Source organism: Melanaphis sacchari, unplaced genomic scaffold, assembly GCF_002803265.2.
Source record: "Melanaphis sacchari strain LSU unplaced genomic scaffold, SCAv2.0 Contig0_pilon_pilon, whole genome shotgun sequence".
In the NCBI taxonomy this organism is placed as follows: Eukaryota; Metazoa; Arthropoda; class Insecta; order Hemiptera; family Aphididae; genus Melanaphis; species Melanaphis sacchari.
Window position 1 is genome coordinate 5,008,015 of NW_020270366.1, and position 6,204 is coordinate 5,014,218.

Below are 6,204 nucleotides of genomic sequence, written 5' to 3' on the forward strand. Positions count from 1 at the left end.
AGGTCCCACCGAGATTTGAACTCGGATCGCTGGATTCAAAGTCCAGAGTGCTAACCATTACACCATGGGACCACGACGATCAACTTCATAAAACGTAATTATTTCTTACAAAATGAAAAGGTAGGTAAATTTAAAATACCAGTTAAAATCTAACCATTAGATAGTACCAATGTATAATAATGTGCACTATGTATGTCACATTTTTACACTTTAAAATCTAAGGAGTCCAGTATAGGCAATTTTATAAGTCCTTGCGGATCATCTAGACTGTAGATATTATGTACATAGAGATTACTATGTAATATGTAGATCTAGCTTATGTTATGTAACATGTAATTAAATATAATTATAAAGTTTTGCATTTAAATACATAATATATAGGTTTAATAAATATATATATATACATACATATAAATTTAAGTAATTATTGGGTGTATATACTATATATACACAAAATTATATTGATACCACTTATATAATTAGTTAATTATTATTAATTTTTTATAATATGAATTTCTTTATCTGTCAATGATTTTAATAAAATTACGTTATTTTTATATATTTTTAATAAGAGCTAAAAATATTTGTATGCAATTTATTTACTATAGTTATGATTATGATATTTTTCTATGTTTTATGGGAATCTTTGTATCTGTTTAGGTATAACCCAGCACTCAGCAGTAACACTTTTATTAATGAAGAAATATATTAAAGTTTATAAGAATAACAAAATAAATATGTTAATCTGTTCAGAACCTCGAAAATTATATCATATACTCGTAAATGTTAAATTACGATATTATTAGAAATTGTAAAGTGTTCATACGAAAATCAAACTTTAGTGACCAATCATATAATAAATATCATACATTATTGAAATATTAGAATATAATCAGTAACATGCTGAAAACCTAATAAATAAACAAAATTAATAAAATATATGTATTTATTATATTTTTGTATGTACACGACCGGTACTTACAATTCTTGAGTTTTATTGGATGTATATATAACCACTGCATTAATAGATTCTGGCGCACTGTTAAATCATTCACCAAATTCAATTTAATTTTAAATATATAATATTTGCAAGTACAATATTACTGTTACAAACTTTCAATATAGTAATAGTCAACCATAATTTAGCATTTTAAGTTTAACCTATCTTTTTATTTTGAAACAAATAATCACGTTTTCTTTCGGCTCTCACTTCGGTCCCATGGTGTAACGGTTAGCACTCTGGACTTTGAATCCAGCGATCCGAGTTCAAATCTCGGTGGGACCTATAATTTTTTAAACTTTAAAAATGTCCACATAATTATAGTGATCTCAATGAAAAATAAATAGCTGTTTTATTACAACAATTTTTTTCTATCAATGTCTTCCGCTAAATTATTACAATATCATACACATTTGAAATTGAAAATGAAATTTTTTATTGTGCTCTGAAGTATGTATATATACTGTAATTATTAATTTTAAATTTTAAATAGAAATAAAAAATAAATAAAAGTAATTTTATACAAGATGCTTTTTTCAGAAAATTTTATAATTTTTAATTATTTCATAAAAATTTAAAATTGCCCATGGATATTTAATTTTTACATTTTAAATCAAATTAATCCATAGATTTAGTTATGTAAATGCAATTAAAATCTTTGATAAACGTTTAATAACTTAAACATATTTATTTAGGTAAGATGAAACAAGTATTTATTATCTACCTACATAATCTCAACACTGGATAAGTAAATACAGAAGACAATTAATATAATATTTAAATAAAATATCAATCAAAATAGGATAACGACACATAATTAAGATTTAACAACATAAAAAACGCAAACCTTAAGTAGATTAACATTAAATATTAATGCGTTAAAAAAAATTAGCTGAAACGAGAGATTGGTATGGCACCGGTATACAATATTTTAATTGACCCCAAAATTACCGGTCACTGGTCAGTGGTCATTACTCATTGATAATATAGTAATTTAATGAATACGACTCGTGTGGCCATACATATTAATATGATATTGAGGATAGAGAATCAAACAACTTCAGATCAAAAATAAATTATTTCCATTTCATACAATTTTGGTTGTAAATGTTAACATTTATTTATAACCAAATTAGGCAACGTTGTAAACAATGATTATGATAAATAAATTACGTATATTAGTTAACAACATAATTAAATATTGACTATTTAATCATAATAATTATTATTGGCATTATTATTTTTATATTTGTATTATGACTCAGCCAGTTTCTGCAGTGCGTTCTCTGTTGACAGTCCCGGTAAACTGATTCACATAACGTATCATAATACTTACAAGATGGTCTTTCCATTTATACTGTTTTTCATTAATAATATAATATTATATAACTTAAAATTGTCTGTTGTATAAATCACCATTACATCTATGATAATTATATTTTTGTAAAATAATTATACATATACTACTATTTGTGTATAATTATTATTATATAGATAACCTTCTCCGACCGATCATTTAATCCGATACTGTTACTTAGTTTATTTTTATTGTTAAGAGTATTAATTTTACTTTAGTTGCTCTTCAGCTTTTGCAGTAATACTCACTCGGGAAAACTTACATACTAGATAGAAAATTAATTATCTCAAACACGTAGTGTGGTGCGTTATTTATGTATTAATTGTTACACACAACAAAATTTGAATTATTTCTATTCCGCGTTTTTATTAATTAAGTATTATACAGCTCACTTAATACTTAATATTACTATTCCTTCAGTGTTGATTAACTTTCGAACTTTCAGTTTAAATCATGAAATTGTGTCTGTTATTAGTTGTATCACTTTTTCTGGAATTGGAGGCGTCGGAATGTGAAAAAGATGAGTTCTACTTAAGCGATTCGTGTATGGAAAACTGTACATTTGAAGAAGGCAATTATTTTTTTCAAGGTACATGTAGAGTATCGTCTAAACATAAATTCAGACATGGAGAGGGCACAAAAACATACTTTTATTGTTGGAAATGTTTCCACGATCCGTTATAGGCTCTTGACCCACAAATTTGATGTTATTTTTTAATTAATATTTCATAACTTTTTTTATGTTAAGCAACTGCACAATGAATAAAATTATAGTGACATAAAACCTTAATATTATGCTTATTATATCACATATTAATGTATCTAATTTTTTGATGAGTATAAATGATTTGAACTGGATTTAAATATTGTTGGTCTTTTATGAAAAATATTTTAACCCTCTATATTAACTCATATAACACAAAAATTATATAATATCATACAAACATAATAATTATGTAACATATATTGTAATGATTTAAATAAACGTTAAACAAATTTGGAAACTATTCTTTCTACGGACGAATTGAATTATTAGTTCCTGCAAGCTTTCATGGCAAGAAAAATAAGTCGTATCATAGATTTAATATTCTAAGTATTTTTAATCTATGACTGTAGTATGTATAAATATGTACTATATATTATATTCGTGTATTGTACAAATATGCAAAAAAAGCAAAAAAATGCAAAATAAAAATTTCACCTTTGAAGTCTCTGTTACATGAATCAAATTATAAATTTTGAAAGCAATGTCTAAGATTAACCAAAAAAAGATGCAAATCAAGGCCTCACTTATAAGTAATTTTATTTGAGAACCAATTCGTACACTTTTATTTGACCCGGGAACCAATTTTCCAGTTTACCCCTTTCTACTTTCCAAGATGCATCACGCATCATCATGGTTGGCAGGTAAGATATAGGCATATAGCTAACGTAAACTACTACGTATACGCAGAATAATGGTAAGATTAAATATTAATTTGGTATTCGCTTATTTATGTACCGTGGGTCTGTGACTAGTATGTTTCAGCAAATGCGCAGACAAAAATGCTTAACTAAAGAATTTTAAATACGCTAATGTATAAGCCTCGCACGATTCAACAGGCAACACTCTAGGTACCATTCAGTTACTAATTTGTATACCTTAGTGTTATTTTCAATGACGAAATGTATTTACAGCCCTAAATAAATATTGTGGTAGAATAAACCGACTCCGAATTAAAGTGACGAACTTCCATTATGTAATTGTAATATATGTAGTGTCCTAATTATCAACCACATTACCACCGAATGCCACAAATATAATCAGAATTGCAATCAATTTCACATCTCCGGACAAATCTGTCAAGCACTGAGACCAATTTCTCAGGATACAATTTAATTTTATTCTTAAAAAAAAATCAGAATTATATAATTTAATTTAAAAATGTTTACATCAACCTAACACAAAATCCTCATACTAATGACCTAAATGTCGATCAATAAAGAAAAATATATATATTGTGAGTTATAAATATATTGTATTGTTTGTATAAATGACTTGTATTATTATAATATGCTTTTGTGCTCACACATCAACATTTGTATCATATTCGGCAGCTTAAAATAATTCCATTACGTTTCTGTAATTGCCATTTGTTACAAAACTATTTTATAGTGTATATTATTATATCCAATTATTTCTTATCTTGTTTTCAATAATTTAATAATTAGTTATTTCCCCGAACATTGCGCCGTACGTCCCTCAAATTTAATATTACATTCTTATTATATTTTCTAATAAATTATTTAATTTAACCTACATTAAATGTGTTCTTACTTGGAAACTTGGAAATCTTTTTTTTTTAAAAATACAATAAAATTAACAAGACTTTTGCAGTATGGGTCTTGATCTTGCAGAGCCATTGTAGTCATGGTCTTGGTCTTAATCTTGCAGTTAGACCAAGACAATGTTGCTATCACTAATCACTATGTTTAGTTCCTAATTTGTTCAACAAGTAATATTTAGTGAGTAGGTATTTGTGTGTTATGCATGTAACGCATATACCTATTATTGTGAATACAGTTTGTACGTGGATTTATTATTTTACATAGCAATTTTAAATAAAAATGGAAGAAAGGAACACATTTTATGAAAATCTGGATGAATATCATAAAATTAATTCTAAAAAAAAAAACATTCACTAAATGATTTTGAAACTAATCAATGCGTTGTTTTCAGAGTACCAAAAGTTAATAGAGTGACTTACAGATCCGCCAAACATAATTTGTGTGATCACGGAACAAAAAAAAAGAATGCATAAACTTGAAGCAAAATATGGTTTAATTAAAGCCTAAAGGATGGTTCAGCACTCATAAATCATAATATATGATAGGCGATAGCATATACATACCTTTATTAACAAATCATTAGAGTGAAAAAAGCTCATTTTCTTAAAAAATTGAATCCGAAGACCATAATATACCTACAGAACTACAAAATACAACTATAGCTATCACCGTGCACTTCGTTTCCAGTATAAAATACATACATATTAAATTTGGTTGCCTAATACTAATATTTTGCATAACAAATGTTGAAAAATAATATTTTTGGTTTTTTGATTTGGTGTATAGACTATAGATGAGATATTTTTGACATATACCTAAACATAATATTTTCACATTTATACTAGTATATATTATATAGATAATAAATAAAATATAGTTAATAATATTTTAAATAAAACACAATAGGTAACAAAGATACATATTGCTTCATTAATTTTTAAATTCGTTTTTAAAAAAATATATAAAAATATATCCATCATACAATAATTATTAATTATTTATTTATTTAAATTAAAGATTTTTTGTTTTTACCTTAATACTCATAAACTTATAATCAAAAAATCAAATGTTCGTTTAACCTGTGTTCATATAATTTTTTTTTGTTATCTATAAGTAGTTACTCAGCACTAGATGTCTAGATGACAGACATAAAATAAAATTAAAAATAATAGTAATAAAGTTATAAATAATCCAAACAAGGATACACATGTAATGATATGCTAAAAACGTTATAAATATGCAAAAATTAACAAAATATATTTTCGTATAAGTATACCCATAGCCATAGGTTATAGGTATACTAATACTTCATCAATATGTACCTACATACTCAAAATTCAGATTTTTTAGTTACTGCTAAATAAAATATTTAATTTATTTTGAATAGATAGGTACATGGTACATATTCTGCAATGGTAGCCGGTAGGTATTATTTAACATTTAACTTAATATTGCATGTTTTTTAACCTACCCTTTTTAATGAAACAAATAATTATGTTTTCATGGATTTGTACATCGC

At 25.6% G+C, this 6,204-nt stretch overlaps 2 non-coding genes across 2 annotated transcripts; one reads left to right on the forward strand and one right to left on the reverse strand.

The window, feature by feature from the left end:
- On the reverse strand, positions 1–72 carry Trnaq-uug. The gene has a single exon. It is a non-coding gene; the product is annotated as a tRNA-Gln (tRNA).
- Positions 73–1,213: 1,141 nt separating this feature from the next.
- Positions 1,214–1,285, forward strand: Trnaq-uug. Its single transcript has one exon. It is a non-coding gene; the product is annotated as a tRNA-Gln (tRNA).
- The last annotated feature ends 4,919 nt before the right edge of the window (positions 1,286–6,204 follow it).